Consider the following 23,411-nt stretch of genomic DNA (forward strand, 5'->3'; position numbering starts at 1 on the left):
AATAGTAGAGAATTCCTGGGAAGGATTCCTGAGGAAGTGGTTATTGGTTTGGAGGAGCTCAAGGTGGGGAGGAAGGTGTGGAGCTTCCTCAAGAGGATCCAAGAGTCAACCTGAGGGTTTTCCTGAACTGGTGTGAATCCTTGAAGCCTGTTTCCCTACCAGCAGCCATTGTTACTATCAAGACCAAGATCTCTTGATCCTTGGGGAGTCAGGACTCTAATCTGGGAGCAGACCCCCAAACTCCCTGTTCTCACTTTGCCTTACTAAGAAACCCTAGCAAAATATATTTATAATATAGTTATAAGATAGAACCTAGAGATAGGGGGAAGGGAAGGAGAAACTTTGGGTTGAAGTCTAAATTGGCTCCCCAAAGGGATGGACCTTGGGGCTCATATCCTTAGAGTTACCTCATTCCCTCTGCCCATCATTCTCATCAACAACCCTGATTTATCCACAATAAATTATACAGTGATCAGATAACAAGTTCCAGATTTATTCATAGACAAAGAGGGGAAGAGGGTCTGAGAGCAATTGCTTGGCTAAAACCATCATAGAGCCAGACTCCCTGAGGAGTCGTCAGCTGACTAGGGGGAGGCTTTAGTTTATGGAGGCTCTGGGCCGATCTGGCCAGGGTCTCCACATACCTCAACATTTGTGATAGCCTTCCCACTGACCTCTAAAGCTGGCTCTCGCTCTCTGGAAGTCCACCATTCCGGAGAAACTCCCCTTAGTTTGTTTTGTGTTAGTGGCATTTTAAGGGAAGGGTTGAGAGATTCAACTCACTGGTCTATCTCTCTTTACCACCTAATCCCTCTCAAATAGGGCCATTAATACACCATGAGCAAATGACTTAATCCCCATTGCCTAGCCCTTTCACTCTTAAGCCTTAGAACCAATACACAGTAGTGATTCTAAGACGGAAGATAAGGCTTTTTTTTGTTTTTGTTAAATTATTGTGGGTAGTTATGAACTTCCCTACTCAAAGTAAGATTTAGACTATATGTCATTCAAATGTTTAGAATTACTATTTGCTTAGGAGCATATGGAAAATCTGATTTCTTTGATATGTTAGACTACATTATGTTTTGACATTTAATTCAATAAAACAACTTCTAACATCTGACAATATTTCTGTTACTGTATAAAACATAAATGTTTTAATCTTAATCCTCTATGACTGCTCATTTGTGTTTACCTTTTAATGCTTCTCTTGTCTTCTCATTTACATGTCAAAGTTTCTATAGAGTTCTGGTCTTTTCATCAGGAATGGTTGGAAGTTCTCTATTTCATTAAAGGTCTATTTTTTTTCTCTCTGTAGGATCACATTAATTTTTGCTGAGGAAATTATTCTTGATTTTAAGCTTAGATTGTTTTGCTTTCAGAAATATCATATTCTAAACTCTCTGCTCCCTTATGGTGGTGGCTACATCTTGTGTGATCCTGACTATGGGATATTGGTCCTTGAATTTTTCTGACTACTTTTTCTTTAGCCTGGGAGATCTTCATTTTGGCTATAATATTTTGGGAGTATTTATTTGTTTTTGTTGGGTTTTTCCCAGAAGATGACTAGTAGAATCTTTCAATTTCTACTTTGTCCTCTGGTTCTAGGCAATCTGGGCAGTTTTCTTGCATTTATGGGCTTTTTTGAGGGGCAGGGAGGTGCTTGGCTTTCTGGTAGTCCAATGATTCTTTATTTTTTTTTAAACTCTTACCTTCTGTCTTAGAATCAATACTTTGTAATGGTTTCCAAGGCAGAGAAGTGGTAAAGGTCAAGCAATTTCTGTTAAGTGACGTGCTCAGCATCATACAGCTAGAAAGTATCTGAGGTCAAATTTAAAACTGGGACTTTCTGTCTCCAGGCTTAGTGCTCTATTCATAGATCCACCTAGCTGCCCCTAATCCGATGATTCTTAAATTATGTGTCTCTGATCTATTTTAATAAATCAATGTTTTTAGTGAGGTATCTCAAATTTTATTTTTTCGATATTTTGTCTTTAATATTTCTTGATGCCTCATTGAGTCATTAGCTCCTATTGAATCCATTCTAATTTTCAAGGAGTTATTTTCTTAGGTAAAAGTTTTATATTTCTTGTTCCAATCTGTTGATTCTCTTTTCATCTTTCTTTCATTTCTTTCCCTACTTTTTATTTTACTGCTCCCATTTTACTTTTTAGTCACTTTTAGCTTTTAAAAATACTGTTACTTTAATTCTTCTAGGAATTCTGCTTGGACTTGTGTCTAAGCTTCATTTTTTCTTTTAGGCCAATGATGGGCAAACTACGGCCCCTAGGCCAGATGAGGCCCCCTGAAATGTTCTATCCAGCCCCATGACATTATTCCTAATCTGACAAATACAATAAGTAGAATACAACACAATGAAACTTCAAAAGAGTTGCCTTAGAAACAGACTGACAAATGAGCATTTCTTTTCTTTTGGCCCCCCTCATTAAAAAGTTTTCCCATCACTATTTTAGGCTATACTTTGAGATTTTTTTTCTAGTTATTCTCTTCTTATAGCTTTCAATATTGAGCTTCCCTGTTGTAATAATAGGTCTTTATGCTTGGATTCTTTTTTTGTTTGTTTGATCGTTCTTCTAGCCTATTCTTAACTCTGGACTTAATGTTACTGTTGGTAGATATCTGTACACTTTTGGGGAGAATGTCTGAACGGAGCTTCTGTCCTTTTGCATCCATCTGTTACTTTCACAGCTCCAGCTGGTGGCCTACAAGCTTTCAGTGCTCCTGATGTAAAGTGATCCAAGGTTAAGTATGTTCACTGTCCTCCTGATTTGTGTTCTGCAAGTTCTTGAGCCAGGTTTGATCTATCACTTTGTCCCTCATTAGGTATTTCTGTAGACTATTGCTAGACATAGCCAGTATTATTCTGTTGTGTGGCTTTACAATTTTAGAATTACTGAGCTGCATATTCTACTTTGGCCTCAGATTCCTACCCTGGTTATTCCAATATAGGCATGTACCTCATACTAGTGGCTAGAACTAAAGTCATATTCTGCTCCTGGGATCAGTCTATAGCTACTATTGGCTTCTGAATTTGTTCCTTGTTCAGTACACTGCTGAGACTTGCTAGTAAGTACTCCTTTCCATCACTATGTATAGATCCCCCCTACTTACCACCCCCTCTCTTGTCTGATCTGGTCTTGGGTAGTGCACAATAAAGCTCCAGGTGGCACCTGTTCATGCATCCTACACTAATTCAGGGACCCCTTGAGATTTGTTCCTGTTCTTGTGCCTAATCTAGGCTCTGACCATTGTAGTGTTCCACATAACAGTCTATTCCTAGATTATCCTGTCTCTAGTGTCTGCAGACCTTTGTCTTCCTAAACTACTGTGTGTAGGAAAATAGTTACTATAACTTTTTCTTGGATTTCCCAATCAGAATTTAGTCTGGATTCATTTTTCTAGATCTTTGTGGAAGAGTTTTGGTGAGAGGCAAGGTTGTAGTCCTTCCTGTTATTCATCCATCTTTATTCCACCTGCCAATTGTAACAAATAAAATTGACATAGAAGGATATATATATATATATATATATATATATATGGGTTTTATTTAAAGCCATTTTGATAGTTATAGCCACGTGCCTGATAAGAGCTCATTCAAATTACCGTGCCATTATCTCTGCCCACCTGGCTTGTTCAGCAGGAAAAGAGTGCATCCCAATCACATCCCGAGTCTTATACCTCTCTCTATGTAATCACACTTCCTGCCCACCTATATTATGCAAGAGAATATATGGGAAATGTAGTTTTCAAGTCCCCTAAATGTCCACAGGAAGTTTAGACCAGAGATCTCAAGATCAGTTCAAAGAACCCCAAATTTCCAATATCACACAATTACTATGATTTTTCAAATAGATTAGAAAAGAATAAAGAAAAAGACACCTCTTTATAGAGGGAGAACAGTGTTCCAGAGTCTTATAAAACGTTCTTCACATAGTAAGTGATTAACAGATATTTGATGACTTAAATCAGTGGTATAAAGTCATGGTATAATAAAATTTATTATTTGAGAAATATGTTCAGTCTAAATCTGAGAGAGGAAACAGAAACAAATGCAAATGGTTATTTCTTTAGGGTAAAATATTCTGATATTCAAATCTAAGCTAGAACAAACACCTAAAAATATTATTATATTCCAGGTAGCATTAATTTCTACTCAGTCTTAGTAAAATTTAAAATAACAGCTCCACAAATGAAAGGCTAAGAAATAGAGCTAACATATTCCTAGTATTCACTGCCAGACTGTAAAAAAGGAATGAATAATGGCTTTGAACAAAAATGCCAACAAGTTTTACTGAAGCATCCTATACAATAAATCAAAAGATAACTTTAGCAACTTTAAAAGTGCTCAAGATTCTGGTATGTTTTAAGAAGTTGTGTACCTAACACAGAGTTGGTCAAAAATGTCCTTTACAATATTTCCAAGAATTGGTCAGTCAGTCATTGTCTGATGACTTCTTTGAGGGACACTACACTTCCCAAAGTACCTCATTCCATTTTGGACAGCATTAACTGCTAAGAAAGTTTTATATTACAAGGAACTTGACTGGCTCCTACCACTTCTCTTCCTTGCTCCTTCTCCTGACCTTTTAGAGATAGGCTGAACAAGTCCTATATCTCTTTCATATGAATTGAAGACATGTACCATGCCCACCAACCTAAAATCTTCTTTTTGTCAGGCTATTTCATTTCTAATTCCTCCAGTCATTTGTCGTATCATTATTTTGGTTGCCTTCTTCTACAAAAAGGCAACTCTAAAACTGACTACTAGAAGAAGTAAAGCCAACATTCCAGATGTGATTTGACTAGGGAATCTATTCTAACATTCTCTGCATCATGGACAATATACTTCTCTTAATTCGGCCTACGTTTATATTAGCTATTTTGGTTAAGTTTCATTATTCCCTCATAATGAACAAAAGATTCCAGATCCTTTCACACAGGTTATCTAGTCATGCCTTACTCAACTTTGCTCTGTAAGTTTCAATTTTTTGACTGTCATATATGTAGGAGTTAACATTTTCCCCTTCATTTTATTAGAATCAATCCATGTCATAATCTGTCAAAAAATTTTGTAGCCTCTCTCATTAAACTTGTTAGCTGCGTTCTTTATCATACCAAGATTTGGATAGTACTGATAAAAATAAACAACATAGGACCAAAGAGTGATTCCTAAAGTACTCCTCTAAACATATCCCTTTAGGTCTGGCTCTTTGTGAATTCTAAATTCCCTGAATTATAACATTATCTACCCATGTTTCTCCATATTGTCCACAAGTTCAAGATAAAAAATATCATATCTTTTGCTAAAATGAAGGAAAACCATGACTACAATATTTCCCTAATTTAATAGTCTAGAGCAGTGATGGTAAACCCTATGGCATGGGTGCCAAAGATGACATGCAGAGTGCTCTCTGTTGGCACTTAGCCACCCTCCCTATCCACCCTCCACCCCTTCTCATTACTCCCCAGTTCTTTCTAATTACTAGAAAGGCAGAGAGACTCCAGCAGAGCTGCTGACATTTTTTTCATGTCCTCTGCCTCTCTGCCCAGCAGCTCAATGGGAGTGCACAAGGGTAAGGTGGATGGCTCACAGGCAGCAGAGCTGGAGGGGAGCAGAGTGCTCAGGTGACTCTCCTTTCCCTCCTTACACTCTCTGAGGACATTCTTCACTTCACCCACCTCACCCCCCAGCAGCCCAATGGGGGCTCTTTCTCCCTCCCCTGAGTGGGGTAAGGAGGGGAGGGCGGGACACAGCAAGCATGTGGGGATGCAGCACAGCACTCAGTCTGGGGGGCAGGGCAGGGCCCAGCACTCCATCTCTAAAAGGTTTACCATCACTGACCTAGAGACTAGTGACCTTGTCAAAAATGAAATGAGGTTAAATTGACTTGATTTGTTCTTGACAATGACAAGCTAGCCTACAGTTTGTAAACTTCATTCACCTCCCTTTTTTGAAAATTAGGACATTTATATTTCTCTAACTCTGTGGTGTCTCTTTTTTTGTCGCCCACATCCCCCAATATTTCAAAGATCATTAACAGCAACTCATCACATCTGCCAGAGTTTTAGGAACCAAGGATATGGGTTATCTGAGTCTAGTGTCTTAAATCATCAAGTCAGCTAGGTGCTCTCTTACTATCATCTTACCTAGCAGAGGTTTCAAATCACTGTTGAGATAATTTCATACTATCCTTTCCAAACCAAAAATAATTCTCCTTGGTGAAGAAAATAGAAGCAAAATTAGATTTAAATAATTCTGCCTTTTCTCTATTATTCATTATCAGATCAGCCACCCTATTTCCTATTCTTTTTTTGACACTGGCATTTTCTTTCTTAGTACTGGCTTCAGACAGGGCCTTAAAGATCTCATTTTGTGGTTGGTCTATTGTTAGTTTGTCTTTTCAGTTTGTTTTTCATGAAAATTGCTTTATTTTAGATTGTTTTCATCCATTAAAAAAAAACAAAAACAACTCTTACTTACAGTCTTGGAATCAATACTGTGTATTGCAGTAGGTCCCAAACTTTTTTGGCCTATCGCCCCCTTTCCAGAAAAAAATATTACTTAGTGCCCCCTGCCACATACTATTCACCGCCCCCAAATGCACCTGTGGCCATCACTGCCCCCCTGGATTGCTGCAGCACCCACCAGGGAGCGGTGGCGCCCACTTTGGGAATCACTGGTGTATTGTAAGAGCTAAGCAATTCAGTGTCTTGTCCAGGGTCACATAGCTAGAAAGTGTCTGAGGCCAGTTTGAACCTAGGTCCTTCCATCTCTAAGCCTGGCTCTCAATCTACTAAGCCACTTAGCTGCATACCCATTCACTTTTTTTTCATTTCTCTTTTATTTCATATGGCATGTTTTCTTCCCTCTCTTCTAATACCATGACTTTATATAAAAGCCCAAATGTAGCATCTAATTGGTGCTATTTTTCAGGGATTAGAGACTGATGTATAGGGAAGAGTAAAAGGGGGAATATAAGCATGCACACACATATATGAGAACATGCATAATAATATATTTCCCTTTAAAGAAATCTCTTTAATGGTTATGATTTACATGTGGACTAACAAAATACTTCCAATATGAGTACCAAGTACCTTAATATTTCTGCCTCCCATTTTCCCTATATATTAAAGAGGAAAAACAATGTCTGTGCATCCCAAAATATAAAACTGGCAATTCATGTAAATAGAGTAATTAAACTACATAAAATGAAAAGCAAGAAGATATATAATATACATATTTTCCCTCTGATGAAAGAATAATTCTGTATTGTATATATAATATATAATATACATATTTTCCCTCTGATGAAAGAATAATTCTGTAATCATTGCAAGGAAGCAGATACATTTAAAATGTTTTTCTTGACAGAAGTATAAACTTTTGCCACCAGATCAAAATATTAGACTTAATAAGGTTGAAACAGCAGGAAATTATCTAGCATTGTTGTTGTTGTTGTCATTTGTCTCGAGTCCTTTATTTTCAAAAAGGAACAATGACACCATAGGGGATGTCTTGACTTCTGCTCAAGTGGGATTTAAGAGGCAGAGTTGCACAGTCATCAGCCTCACTCTGTCTCCAAAAGTCATCAAAGTTTAGTGGCAAGACAAAAGCCAGAATGACTGGTGAGGGCTCAGGATTCAGTGGATAATCTTGGCATCTTCAAAATCTGACCAAGCTCTAAGCACTTACTTCCATACTGCTTCAGCTGCCTTTGTGGCTATTGAAATAAATTGTTTTCCTTCATCCATTTTGTCAAGGGAAGTCTTCACAAGCTTAGAGCAGATATCCCCCAATTCACCGATGGGTCTGAGGCCTGTCAGTTACACTCAACCTGGTTTAGCCAGTCTGCCAAGATAGCTTTACTGGGATGTGGCCACTGTGTTTGCTACAGTCTTTTGGAGCCACAATTGAGAATTGGGTGACAGGTGAACACCAAAGATGAATGAGAAACTGATTACAAATATTTCATAATTTTTAAAAGTACAGATGATAGTTATCTAGCAACATTCATAATTGAAAGGTAGAAATATAGAAATCTCCAAGTTAGTAAAGGGAAAATAGCACTAATGCTATTTTACAAGATATATCATGTAAACTAAAGCTATTATTATTGAAATATATGTACTGATGTATAGACAGTGAGGTAGAAACTGAAAAATACAGTCATTCAGTTTTTCATGAGTACTTTTTATTATAATCTAAAATGGAGAAGTCCATTGTTCCCTTATTCTATTTTTTTTAAAAAGGATATAGACAGTTTATAAAAGTAATTACTAAGATACTTTAAAATGATAAGCAAAACAATTCTTTATCTAAAAAGAAATTCTAAATAATTTGGTAAAACATTAAAAAAAACCACAAAGTTGTTTAATCACTGTATTGCTAGAACCTCTGGAATAAAGTCAGATGTATGTGCTAATATTAGAATCAGGCTTTGTCTTGTTTAAGCTGGTAAAGAGCAATTATACCAGACAAGATTTTTGGTAATGTTTCACCAGATTATTTAGAATGTCTTTTTAAATTATTATCACATTTGAATCGCTCTCCAAAAAAGAAGTACTAATTAATAATAAAGTATAAAAAATCTGTGGTATTCAGGCCTTTATTCTTGAGACCTTAGTTCTTATAAATATCTTTTTTGTAGAGTTTGTCATCAGGTAGGACTGAAAAATATGTGGTATGACTAAATTGCAATGTGATGAACATTTTAGCCAACATAAAAATTTATGTATTCAAATAAGTGCTGACCTCTTCAAAGTACTGTTTTTTGGAGGCCACAACATACCCTTTGGATATTCTGAATAGTAACAACTTTTTATTTTTCAAAGATGTTTATGGTTTTTAGAAACAAGTGAGTCAATTTCTGAGGCAAGTACTATGAATAGAACTGGCCATCTAAGTTGGGTGATATTATTTTGGATCCAAAATGAGGGGTGACTAAAGTTGTGAGGCTGATTTTAGAATGTGACTTATGAGCTTGCTTTGAGAATGATTCCAAAAGAGGAGGCCAAAAATGTTTTGGTCAATGTCAAGAGCTGAAGAGTACGCTGGCTCTCACTTTAAATACTATTTTATGTATTGCTTATGAGGCCATGTGTTGTAGTGAAACAGGTTTTAAACTCCAATAAGATCTACCTATGTTCAAGTCCTGCTTTTGACATACAATGATGGTGTGACCCTATGAAAGTCATTTAACATTTCAGTGTTCAACTCTCAAAAACTTGAAAAACTCCATGGTGCCAAAACAAAATTAAAATGTGATTAGAAAACCTTTAATAAATAACTAAAGTTTGTGGTTTTCTAAGTAAATATAAGGCCTGAAGAAATCTATTTCTATGTGAATTTGACACCACTGCTTCAAGTAATTCCCTTAGGCTGTAAGTTATTGATATGGAGCAGATCAAGCATTGGGGCAGCTGAGTGGTTCAGTGGATTGAGAGCCAGGCCTAGAGACTGGAGGTCCTAGGTTCAAGTCCAGCCTCGGACACTTCCAGCTGTGTGACGCTGGGCAAGTCACTTGATCCCTACTGCCCACCCTTACCACTCCTGAGCCAAGGATGGTCCCTAGCCCAGATGAAAAAAGGAGGAGGGTTGGGCGTGGGGCAACCCCACCCTGTAAAAACTACATCTGCTAAAGAAACTGCAACCTAAAGTAGGGGCAGCTGGGCTAGCTCAGTGGATTGAGAGCCAGGCCTAGAGACGAAAGGTCCTAGGTTCAAGTCCGGGCTCAGACACTTCCCAGCTGGGTGACCCTGAGTAACTGTGTGTCCCATTGCCTACTGGTTGTGGCCCTATGCTCCTAGAATGGAGTCCCAGGATAAAAAAAAAAAAAAAAAAAAAAAAAAAAAAAAAAAAAAAAAAAAGATCAAGCATTAATAGATTCTCTTAATTGGGAACTCCTTATCTATACCAGAGGTCAGCAAATTATAGCCAATGGGCTAAGAATGGTTTTTACATTTTTAAACATGATATAACTTTATTGTATTAAAAAAAAAATCAGGTTGTCGAAGTTAAGCCATGGGCAGTAGTTTGCTAACCCTTGACCTAAACCAATGAAGTCATAGATTCCATCTCTATTTCTAGACTGGTTATAGACATCTGTGTGGTAACCTCTCAAAGTACATCCTAGTTTCTCTAGGGGTTAGGGAGTTAGCCTACCAGTGCTAAATATAAATATCTCTGTGTGGCATGTAACAACTTGGCTCTATCCCATTTTGAGAGATTGTGCCTGCTGTACCTCAGGTTATCCACGTGAGGCCTGCCCTAAGCCTCTGCATGAGATATTTCTCCTCTTCATTTCTGACTCCCGAGACCCGTATTACACAAGTTTTTGCTGGTTCCTCTAAGGGTTAATGCTCAGTCTACTAGCTCTTACAATCAACTTTGTATTTATTCATCTATGTTTATGCTGTTCTTTTACCTGCCCCAATAAACAGTGAAGTTCTAGAGGACAAGACGGCTTCATTTTTGCTTATTTCTAGGGCCTGTTATATAGTGTCTTAAACAAAGCATGCACTCAAGAAATCTTGCTAATTTAATCACTAGGTTAGCTACATTTTTCAATCAAATCAACTCTCAAAGCCCATTTACTTTAGTATAGGGAATCAGCAATATGCTTGAGTAGTGGCCATGAGTACACATTCTGAAGAAATCACACATCCTTAGATGGAATACTTAAAAGAAAATGAAGAGTTGATTTATCCCTGCAATAGTATTCAGTTTATATTTAGTATGATTAGATAGAAAAAAAGACTAATATTTTACTGATAGGGGTTTGGTTGATTCAAGCCAAGTCAATACAATAAAGTACCTACTATATGGAAGGAAATGTGCTTGGCACTGGGGACATAAAACTAAAATTTATATCACCTTTGGCTTCATATAACACATTCTAGACAGATCAAAATACTAGATAGACTCTTGTGGGTAAAATATGTACATAAAAATTAGTACAAGGTAGGAAGGAAGGAAAGGTAGAGAAAAGCAGAGCCATTTTCAGCTATGAGGCAAAACATAAATGGCAGGGGATGGAATGTTATGTTCATGAAATTGCTAGTAGGATAGTCTGGGTAAAAGGTAGAGTACCTGAAAGAAAGTAATATAAGAGAAGGGTAGAAAAGATAGGCTCAAGTTCATTGGTACAGGGGATTAAATGACAAACCAAGAGGTCAGATTTTATCATGGATGAAAGCTACACAAAGATTTTGAACCATAGAGCAATATGAATGGACCTGTATTTTTATAAGTTATTTTGGAAACTATGAGGATAGATTGGAAAGTGTGTAAATGGAATTAGCTCAAGCCCATTCATAGTTAAAACTCTAGCCACCAGAGATAATGTCATTCCAACCTCCCTTAGTGGGGAGGGGAGATGAGTTACCCACACATGACAATGAGTAACAAATCAAGAACTGCCCTTTGGGCAGTCCAAAACAGTGTTGAGGCTGCCATTTGTCCACTTGAATTAGAGGTGGACCCACAGGAAGTGACAAAAGACACTATCTCTTCAAGTATGTAGGTAACTTCCTGTTGGGGGAGTTCCCATTTTGAACTTGGTGCTGAAGGATCTCTGCTGAGTCCTCAGGTGGCTTCCCTTCTGAATTGTCACGTGGGTAAGTTAGGCTGACTTCCTTGGCCTATCTTGGCATTTCCAGACTCTCTATCTTAAGTAGGCCTCTTGCCTCTCTGATTGCTAAGGCCTTGTGGTGTGTAGCCTAGTTTAATTAGCCTTTTAATGCTCTCTCCATCCTGGCCTCTGCAGGCCCGGACTAGCCTCTCCCTCTCTCTACTTCCTTGCCTTCTACCTTCCTAATTGTAAATAAACTACCATAAAACCCATCCTGACTTGGGTCTATTTTAATTATGGAATCAATCTGAATTATTGATTCCCAGTGACAACACCTTAAAATAAATATCTATATAATATCTAATTTCTCCAATTATTACAAGAGGAAAGAAACAAATACAATATGATGAGGGCCTGAATTGTGGTAGTGGCTTTAAGAGTGGAAGGAGAACAGACAAAAGAGATATTAAGCAAATGATATTGAACATTATGGCACCCACAATATAAATAAGGAAGTTTGGAGGAAAGGCACTACTAGAGGGCAAGATGAATTCTAAGATTTTTGGGAATTGGAGATACTGATATGACACTCAGATGGAGATGTATAGAAGCAATTATAGGAAAGAAGAGACATCAGGGCTGGTATGGATTTGGGAGTCATACAGATATTATCTGAATGAGGGAATTGATGTGGTTACCAAGAAATTACAGAGAGAAAAAAGGGGCCAAGAAAGCTGTGGAATATACCTATACTTTAAAGGGAGGAGACAGACTCTTTCTAGACATGAAACAATAATCAAATCAACAAAATTGTCCTTGCTACTGGAAAGAATGTCAGTCTAATTTTTTATGTCTTAACCATCATTTCTATACCTTACCAAAATAAAATATTCCTTCACAGCTACTACTCCCCTTTATGTGCTGTCTTCTTCATGAGAACATAGGCTCTTTGAAGGCAAATATTATCTTTACATTTATATTTGTATCCCTAGTACTTAACACAGATTGGCATAATAGCTTTGAATGCTTTTTCATTCATTCATTCACAGATAAGACAACCCTATGGAGGATTTCTAGAAAGACATAGGCAAAAATTAGACAACATGGATGGGTTGTAACTGGAACACCTATGTTGAAGGATGATTGTTTATTAATTTTCTTGAGATTTTATTTTTTATGAATAAAATAAAATTCTTAATATTTCTAGAGATATTAGATGGAACTAGTATGATGGATCACATGCCTAGAATGTGATTTTTCAGAAGAGATTTCAACACTAGAATAAATATTTATTATAAAGGAATTTAAAAAATACTAATATATGATAAATAGAAGATATAGAAAAACATATATGTATATATGTGTGAGCTCTCTCTGTCTGTCTCTGTCTCTGTCTCTGTCTCTGTCTCTGTCTCTGTCTCTCTCTCTCTCTCTCTGTCTCTCTCTCTCACACACACACACACACACACACACACACACACACACACACACACACACACACACTTTCCTGTGAGGGAATTTAGGAACTTAGAAAAAAATGGTGGAAAGCATTTGGGTCAGTAGTAAAGAACTTATATTTGCTGTAGAGGTTCACTACAAATAAACTTGATTAAAAAGAAGAATTAAATGAGAGGAGCTGGGAGAATAGATCACAAAACTGGCATAGAAGTATATTATTATAAAAATGGGAGTCTTTAACTATCCTAATCTGGTATTCTTTCTATCAAAAGCAAGATAGCTAATAAATCTATGAAATGTTTAAATGATAGTAATAAAAGATAGGCTAAAAAACAAAAAGAACTGATAACAAAAGTTAACATTTATATTGTGCTTCAAGATTTGCAAAATGTTTGACATACATTATCTCACTGACCTGATTCTGACAAACAAAGCTGCTTTATTAAAAATGACAAGAACCTTGGGGACAAGTGACTACTTCATGATAGTTTTTGACAGTGAAAGATTTTTTTAAAAAAAGACATAGTATAATGTGCACCCAAGATTTTAGGAGAATAGATTATAAAGAGTTAAGGAAAAGGATAGGTAGAATGGAATGGTCCAATGTTTTGTAGGATGTGAAACTCTCAAGAAAAAGATTCTGAAGCCAGAAGCAGAAACTATTCTTAAGATGAAGAAAAGGGCAATTGCCTAAAGATACTGCTATATTTACAGAGTGAACATACTGACAAACTCAGATTTTTTTTAAAAGACGTATTGAAAATTAAGACAAAAATGAGCAACTGAGGAGGAACTAAAGAGAAAAGCACAGTCCTGAAAAAACTGTGAACTGATAAATAAAAAACTCAAGGCACAGATTATGTTACACATTTTCAGATATAAGTACCTCATAAGGGGCTTTGTTTTTGCTTATTGATGTATATTTGTTAGTACAATTTTGGTTTTCTTTTGTATGTTTGTTTTCAATGGGGGAAGGATGGGGTACCTAGAAGGGAAAGAAGACAGAAAAGAAAAAGAGGTCTATTAAAGCCTATTTTTTTCCAAATGCATGATCAATTGCTGGAGTGGCTAAATAAATTATGGTATGTGATTGTGATGTAATACTACTACATCGTGAGAAATAATGAGCAGATTAATTAAAAGAACTACATAAGATAATTGTGATATTGGAAATTTGGGGGTCCTTGAAATAATTTTGAGGTAGGTCCCTGATCTAAACTTCCTGTGGACATTTAGGGGTCTTTCAAACTACATTTCCCAAGAGCCAACTGGCTTCCTCTCTTGCGTAATCCTGTGGGCAGAAATGGTAATCATATAGATAGAAAGGATAAATAGTGAGAGATTGGATTGGTACTTCCTCTTTGGTGTTTTGGAGCAGAGCCAGGATGGGAGGAAGAGGTAACAGGGCTCACATATTTTGAACTGACTCTTAACAGGGACGTGGCTTCATTTTTCTAATGGCTATTAATAAATCTTTTAAAACCCTAATAATTTTAAATCTTTTTTTTATATCCATTTTATTTCTTAGTTAATGAAAACTACCTGAAGTTTGGAGATGTAACTCTCAATTTTTCAGATAGCGTAACAAGCCATGCTTCTGCCATGATTTTTTTGCCCTGGCCCCGCAGGCAGAACTCGGAGAGCATTCCAAATTCTCTCTGGAGCTGTGGATCTGCTCTTGCTGTTTTTGTGCTTTTCTTTTTGGTCACTTTGTTCAGTTCTTTTAAGTGACTTTTTGAAAGGGGAAAGTCATTTTTCCAGTAGCGTATTCCTGCCTGCCTTTTCTTACATTCCTGCTCCCCATGGCCTCAGATCCAGCCAATGCAGGTAGCCCCCGGCCCCTCCTCCCTGTCCCTGGGGGGGAAGCCATTTATGACCTTCCCACCCAAGTGCTGATCCCAGATCCTAGCTGTTATTCCCGATTCTGACTCCCCATCCCCTCAGATGCCAGACGCCTGACCCCCACCTGAACTCCAGCTGCTCCTGAACCGCCCCCAGCCTGTACTCCAGCTGAGGCACCTGGAGCTGCTGTTGCCACCACTTGAAATTTGGAAAGTATAAACCCCTTCTTATTGTGCACACTGGAGAATTTCCCAGGTGTGTTTGAGGAGAGCCCCTCCACATGGTTTTCTTTCCCCATCCTGATCTAGCTGCTTGTCTACCTCCACTCCCCACCCCCCCACGAGCCTCTCCACATGGGTTCTAATCCTTACCCTAGTTGGCTTCCATGTTCTGCCTTTGGGGGAGGGGACTGAGTTAGCATGTGGGCCCAAGCAGACCCTAGTTCTGGGATGGTTTTTTTTCTTCCTACCATTCCTTGCGATTATATTGCTTCAGACACAGGGGAGAGATTCAAACCCCTCCCCCCACCTCATGCTGGCCATTTGGGACTGCCCAAGACACTAAACCAGTGATTCCCAAAGTGGGTGCCACTGCCCCCTGATGGGTGCTGCAGCCATCCAGGGGAGTAGTGATGGCCACAGGTGCATTTATCTTTCCTAGTAATTGCTATTAAAATAAATTTTAATTTTAATTTTTTAAGAGGTCTTAAAAATTGACTTTAGGATTTTATAGTAACTTCTGAATGGATGATAGGTATATATATACATATATATATACACAAAATAAAGAATATACATATACATTAAATAATGTTGTCTTAAAAAGGTAGAGAAGGGGGCAGCTGGGTAGCTCAGTGGATTGAGAGCCAGGCCTAGAGACGGGAGGTCCTAGGTTCAAATCCGGCCTCAGACACTTCCCAGCTGTGTGACCCTGGGCAAGTCACTTGACCCCCATTGCCTACCCTTACCACTCTTCCACCTATCAGTCAATACACAGAAGTTAAGGGTTTAAAATACAAAAAAAAAAAAAAAAAGGTAGAGAAAACAAATAGAAATTTCCTACCCAAACTTTTTATATATTATGCAGGAAGCCAAAAAGAGCTCCTGTATGCTTGATATTTTAACTATTTTAATCTACTTTCTCATCAGAAGGATCTAGAATTCCTGGTGGTATTTTAGACCGAAGAGGTTTTATCAGACTTTCCTAGGCTCTGCCCCACAATTGGGATGGAGGCAGTAATAGATTTTGTTAGACATATCTCGGCCAAGGTTGAATCATTTGCTATACCTTTTGAATTTGTGACAAGTATACAATTTTTAAACACTACAGCAAGTGGTTATAATAATGGGTTTATTTGCTATTGTCTTTAAATGTGTTATTATAATATCAGAAATTATGATACTTTATTTGAATTGCACTATGAATCTGCTATTTTGTAAAAGTCATTTGCACTCACAGGAGTTCATGGAAAAGTTTAACAGGAAATGGATCTCATTTTTTTGGGAAAACCTTTCACTAATTCTAAGTTATATATATTTTTATTTTTAAAACAGTCTTTTATTATTTTTTTCCCTTCTATGTGCAATACAGTATTTGAGGTTTTCTCTCTCTCTCATTTTTGTACTTGAAAACATTGTATTTTTCCCTGGATTTTTAATGTTCTTATTGTTTTTCTTATTTTTTTAATAGAATAACTCTTCCCCTTTTTCTCATTTTTGTACTTAAATTACATATAATCAATATTAATCCTTTTTGATTTTACAATAATGTAAGTTTAACATATAAATATATAACTACTATAATATTAATGCATACCCAAATGCCTTAGACTATGGTAACCTGAGAATTATTGGTAAATATTATGGGACTGTGATTAGCGATTGTCTCTGATTCCAGGAGAAGGGAACAAAAGAGCCACAAGGTCAAGGAGACCACCCAGTCCCAAATGGGAAACTGCACAGTGCCTAGCAGCAACAAGGTCAAAAAAGACCATACCAATCCAAGTAGGATTGACAGAATTTTCTCATGCCAATACTGAAGGACTTGAAACTAGTGTTTGGGGTTGCAGCTTTTCTGACATATGTTAGAGGCCAAACTTCCCTGAGCTTCAGCCTAGTCAAGTACAAAAGGTTGGCCATCATCCTGGCTCACCCTATCCCTGAGAAGTGCAAGCAAATCAAACCAGGGAAAGACACTTCCCTTTTCACACGAAATTTGGTCCTTTTCTTTGTCTTGTAAGTGTGGTTACTTTCTGTAGTCATGGCTACTGAATGGGTAATTGCACAATTACTTAAATTACTTTAATTGGACCTTGATTCAAGGACCTGTTATAAGTTTATTTTTCCTTACATTTTTGTACATAAGACTTTGACATTTTACATTTCATTCACAAGTTTTTCTTTCTCTTTTATTTGATTTTTTTTTAATCTTTATTTCTTTTGCCAATTGACTCATACAACCCCATAACTCAGCCATGTATCCTTAGCTGATCTGGGTGTTGGCTTTAACCCTCTTCCGGGGGATATGTATGTTTTATAATCAGAATGTCTGTATTATAATCTATAAAGCAAAATTTAAATTCTTTTGAGAGTAATTTCAGGGGGAAATGTGTTATTCTCCTCAGAAGGGAATGTATATATTATAATCTATAATGTAAAGTTTAAATTCTTTTGTATTTTTTAAACCAAGATTTAAACTTTTGTTCGAGAGTAATTTCAGGATAAGAAATTTACCATCTCCCCAGAATCCAGACAAAAAACCTGTTTGGAGAAGGCACCATAAAGATGTCTACAGAAACCTACACTGCATCAAGAAGATCCAGAATGAACTTTGAGGGGGCAGCTGTTTGAACTAAGGGGAGTTGAATGCATTTGTTTTGAATGTACACTCTTATGCCGAAGGGGACTGCCCCTTAATTGGCTTTTTGTCAATGTGTCTAGCAATCATTGGATCAATGGTTTTGTCCTCTTTTCTTTTTATCTCCAAATTTCTGTAATTTAAATGTTAGTTATGTTTACAAGAGCCTTCAGGGAGACCAGCTGCCCTCAGCTCTCAGTGGGGAATGTGATTTTGGAAATTTGGGGATCCTTCAACTAATTTTGAAGTCCCTGATCTAAACTTCTTGTGGACATTTTTAGGGCTCTTTCAAACTATATTTCCCATGATCCAAATGGCTTCCTGTGTTACGTGGTGTATGACCCTGGGCAAGTCACTTGACCCTCATTGCCTACCCTTACCACTCTTCTGCCTTGTAGCCAATACACAGTATTGACTCCAAGTCGGAAGGTAAGGGTTTAAAAAAACAAAAAAAACCATAATACTTTTAAATCTATCCTTTTATATCAATTTTATTTCTTACATAATGAAGAGTGAAATGACTATACAGCTATAGATTCAATATTTGAAGAATAACTTGTGAATGTTCACCTTCAGAGAATGAACTAAGAAATGAAAACAAAAAAGACATAATCTATATATTTTGCTGGATGTTGACTTCTTTGGTATGGGAAGGAAGGGGCTGACAAATATATAAATGGCTTTTTAAAAATCTGCACAAAATAGAAGATCAGAAAAACAAGCAAGAGAACTTTTTGAAAGGTACATACTGAACGTATTATATTTAAAAATACAACCGCACATTGTATAGTTAGAATTATCTTGAATCCCTAAAATTACATTACCCAAACTTCCTTTCTGTGTTACCAACAATTCCTTTTGCCTTTCATATATGTGCATTGCTACATTGTCTCTATATAGTTGAGGTTTCTCCAACCCTGTATTCGCTCTTCAAGGTGAGTGGCTGGAGTAAGCATTGCCTGTTTTCTCTAGCTCTCTAGTTAAATATTAATAAATCTTTATAAATATTATACTTTGGAGATATTGAATATTAATTTTAAAATCCACATTATGGCTTACCACAAAGGGATAGAATTCTCAAATATTTTTAAGAGAGATTTTCAGTTAAGTTAGTAAATTTTTTCTCTGGCCATGCCTGCCTGCTATCTGCCAGCCCTGAGGCCTATCACCCTCTGCCAGTTCTATTGTCCATCTGCTTAAGGCAGTGTTCCTCACCACTCCTCGCCCAGTCTGCAGCCTCTGCATGCCACGACTAGAACCGCCATGAGAATCTGCCATTGCAAGCTGCTTTTTTTCCCTAAGAGGATGATATATATTCCACTCCAATCCCTTCCCCCGCCCCATGTGGGTTTTCCAGGCTGCACTAGCCATTTTTTAAGCCCAAGTCTTAAGCTGACCCTGGGATCCTGGCTAAGAGAGAGGTGTACCTTGGGATTTTTTCACAGAAAGCAGACTTCTGTGCAATCTTTGTTTTTGAGGGCAAGGAAAGTCTAAAATCAATAGATTTGAAGACAATGTTTTAGGAAATAAGGCTGCTTTCCCCCCCCCCCCCCCTCTTAGTCCTGACTCAGAAAGCCCAGGGGTAGCCAGTTCTCTCATATGCAAATAAACTTTGTTCTCCAGCAAGATTTTGCCTTTTTGTGTTTATGCTGTAAACAAATTTCAATTTGATTCAATGTTTTGTTTTGTTTTTTCTTGAGGACAAAATGCAATTGCAAAGCATTATTGAATCTCTGCAGTTTGAATTCCTTGAGCTCACTAGTGCAGTTTGGATCTGCTTAATTCTTTTCCTGGGAGTTTTTGTGTTGATTGAATATCTTGCAGTTGAGTACTTGACTAATCCTAAGATTCTGGGGAGAAATTAATCTCCTTACATTTTGGCATTTTGACCGGCCCAGCCTCCGTATCTCATCCCATATGGAGGTCATCCACACTATTCTCAGTGCTTGTATGATGAAATTCAGAGCTCTGACAAATGAAATGTGAATGGTTGATTTATATGGGGGAGGAGAAAGAATCTTAAAAGAGATATAGAACTTTATTGCTTGCTGATCATTTTCAGCTTTTCCCCTCAAGATAAACAGGTCTATTTGGAATTGGTAAAAAGGTTTTGGATTATACTGCCTGTATCTTGTTATTTGCTTATATTGTTGTATTTGCTGATTTCTTTAAGTTTTATATTTTTAAGTTTATCTGTATTAATCTAATTAGTATCTTTCTGTTATATGATTATTTTGTACCCTTCCCCTTTGAATATACTGAACTTATCATTGTAAAAATCCCATAAGTCTTATGTAACCTGGATTTGTCATCTCAGCTATCAAGGTCACATGTGGCTTATACAGCCTTTTCTTCTTTTTTGCCTTTAATTGTCAAATATATGATTATGAATGGACTCTATCAAAACTGGTTACAACCTGTATAAAACTTTGGAGAATATGATAACTTAAGAATTTAAATTATAATTTTAAGGAGTCTTGAGAAATGACTTCCAATATCTATCATCCATTCAGAAACTACATATATATATATATACATATATATATATATATATATATATATATGAAATAAAGAATATTGTATTAAAAGGTAGAGAAATGGATAGAAGTTTCTTCCAAAACTTTTTATATATAAAACAGGAAGCCAAAAAGAGCTCCTGCATGCATGATATTTTAACTCCAGTTTAACTTACTTCTACCATAACAATCTAGATTTCTCATCAAGGATGAAAGATTTCCTATTTCTGTAAATTGTGACAAGTATCCATCAGTTCATAGTTTTTTAAAAATATCACACAGCAAGTGGCTATATATAAACTCACGTGAATCTCATTTAAAAATGGGTTTGTTTGCTATTTGCAATGACTGGGCTATTGTGAATTTTGGGGATTTTGGCACTTTCTTTGAATGTGCATTATCAACTTTATTTCTGTTTTTATAAATCTNAGTTCCTACCAAAACTTTTTATATATAAAACAGGAAGCCAAAAAGAGCTCCTGCATGCATGATATTTTAACTCCAGTTTAACTTACTTCTACCATAACAATCTAGATTTCTCATCAAGGATGAAAGATTTCCTATTTCTGTAAATTGTGACAAGTATCCATCAGTTCATAGTTTTTTAAAAATATCACACAGCAAGTGGCTATATATAAACTCACGTGAATCTCATTTAAAAATGGGTTTGTTTGCTATTTGCAATGACTGGGCTATTGTGAATTTTGGGGATTTTGGCACTTTCTTTGAATGTGCATTATCAACTTTATTTCTGTTTTTATAAATCTGTTATTTTGTAAAAATCAGTTGCACTCACACAATGGTTCATGGCCAAGTTTAAAAAGGAAACGGATCTCATTTTTTGGTGAGGAACCTTTGTATTCTACCTCTCCTTGGTTGACTCAGTGTGTCACTAATTCTAAGCTATATATTTTTGATTTTTAAAACATTTTAAAATTATTTTCTACCTTGATTTTCAATATAGTATTTGAGTACTTTGCAGTACATATAATCAAAATTAATCTTTCTCTTTTTTTTTGCAGTAATATAAGTGTTTTTTTTTAAACCCTTGTACTTCGGTTTATTGTCTCATAGGTGGAAGATTGGTAAGGGTGGGCAATGGGGGTCAAGTGACTTGCCCAGGGTCACACAGTTGGGAAGTGGCTGAGGCACGGTTTGAACCTAGGACCTCCTGTCTCTAGGCCTGACTCTCACTCCACTGAGCTACCCAGCTGCCCCAATATAAGTTTAAAATATTTTTTTAAATGTCATTGTATACCCCAACTTTTTCTACTATAGAAATAATACCAATGATTGTTTAAAAAAAATTATGGACTTTGCTTAATGATTCTGTCTGATCCCAGGAGAAGGGAATTTAAAAGGAGCCATTGCACAGTACTAAAGAAGCATAAAGCTAACCTGCATAGTGCCAATCAAGCACAAGGTCAAAGAGACCAACCAATCCCAGTAGGATTGAGGTAATTTTGAGCCAAGACAAGAGGATTTGTACTTTTGGAGGGTTCAAGGTTGTAGTTGTTCTGATATATGTCAGAGGCCAGACTTCCCTGACCTCCATCAAGCATCTCACTTTGGCTACTATTCTTGCTCCTATAATCTAGTCCCTTTTCTGTCTTTCATAGTGTAGCAAAGTTTCTGTAGTACTGGCTACTGATTAGGTAAGTGCACAATTGCTTAAATCACTTTAATTAAGTCCTGATTCAAGGATATATTATAGGTTTATTTTTTCCTTTACTTACATTTTTTTAGACATAAGATTTTGATATTTTATATTTAATCCACAAGTTATTTTTTCTCTTTTGTTTGGATTTTTTGATGTTTTTAATTTCTTTTGCAAATTGATTCATATACCTCATAACTCAGCTAATGCATCCCTAAATAATTCCTGTGTCATTTTCCACCTCGGAGGGGCAGGGGAACTATGTTATTGTTGTGAACTTTGATTTGAATGTGAGCAATTTTAGGATTAGAAACGTGCTACCTCCCAGAATCCAGAAGACAAACCTGTTTGGAGAAGGTGCCATGAAGATGCCTACAGAGACCACACACTGCATCAAGGTGATCCAGAATTGAACTTTGAAATGGGAATTTGAATTATGGGGAGTTAAAAGCATTTGTTTTGAATGTATACTTTTATGCCAACAAAGACTGCCCCAAACTGGCCTTTTCTCGATGTAGCTAATACTGGTTTTGTTTTCTTTCTCTTTTATTTCCCTTTTATCCCCAAGTTGTGTATCTACCTCTAATTAAAGTTATGTTAGTTATATCTGAATGATCCATTGGGGAGACTAGTCTCCCAAAGGATCACAGGGGGGGATGTATAATTAGAATTATCTTGAATCCCTAAAACTACATTACCTAAAGTTCCTTTCTGTATTACCCACAATTCCTTTTGCCTTTCATATATGTGCATTGCCATGTTGTCTGTATGTAGTTGTGGTTTCTTCACCCCTGCACTCTCTCTTTGAGGTGAGTGGCTTGAGTAAGCACTTCCTGTTTTCTCTAGCTCTCTAGTTAAATATTAATAAATCTTTATAAATATTATACTTTGGAGATATTGAATATTAATTTTTAAATCCACAACATCACGTAATTACAAGTTAATCTATTTTTTTCTGCTTTACTATGTATATTGAAATGTCCATTTTATATGTTCTATAAGTTCAGGATAATTTTCTTTTTAATTGTATACTACTTATGAAAGCCCAGAATCAAGTGGATATGGGAATTAGGATGAAGGTACAACAAAAATAGTGGAGGTGTTAATATTGTTGTATCTTGTTCTTGTTAGATCACATCCAGAACACTGTGTTCTACTCTGAGTACATTTTATGAAGGTCAGTGATAATGGAGAACATTCAACATAGTGAAACTAGGATGACTCAGAGCAAATGGGGAGGAGAGGCACCAAGAGTTCAAGCCATATAAGGATTAACTGATGGAACCTGGAACATTTAGTTTGAAGAAGATTCTTAAAGGTACAAAAAAGCAGAAGTGACTTTGTATCGCTAGCATCTTAACAATAAGTTAAATTTTCTCTAAAAAATGGTGGTAAGTAGAGGCCACATCTTCACTAATATCCATTTCCTACTTTTCAGTGAACAGTTTATTTAAATAGGTTATACTGAATCTCCTATAATTGCTTTCA

The 23,411-nt window shown here is 36.6% G+C and overlaps 1 protein-coding gene across 2 annotated transcripts in view; it reads right to left on the reverse strand.

The window, feature by feature from the left end:
* The window catches only part of RNGTT (RNA guanylyltransferase and 5'-phosphatase), a 383,467-nt gene that overhangs the window by 79,026 nt on the left and 281,030 nt on the right, over positions 1–23,411 (reverse strand). The gene's annotated exons all lie outside the window — the stretch shown is intronic.

Source organism: Gracilinanus agilis, chromosome 4, assembly GCF_016433145.1.
Source record: "Gracilinanus agilis isolate LMUSP501 chromosome 4, AgileGrace, whole genome shotgun sequence".
Classification (NCBI taxonomy): Eukaryota; Metazoa; Chordata; class Mammalia; order Didelphimorphia; family Didelphidae; genus Gracilinanus; species Gracilinanus agilis.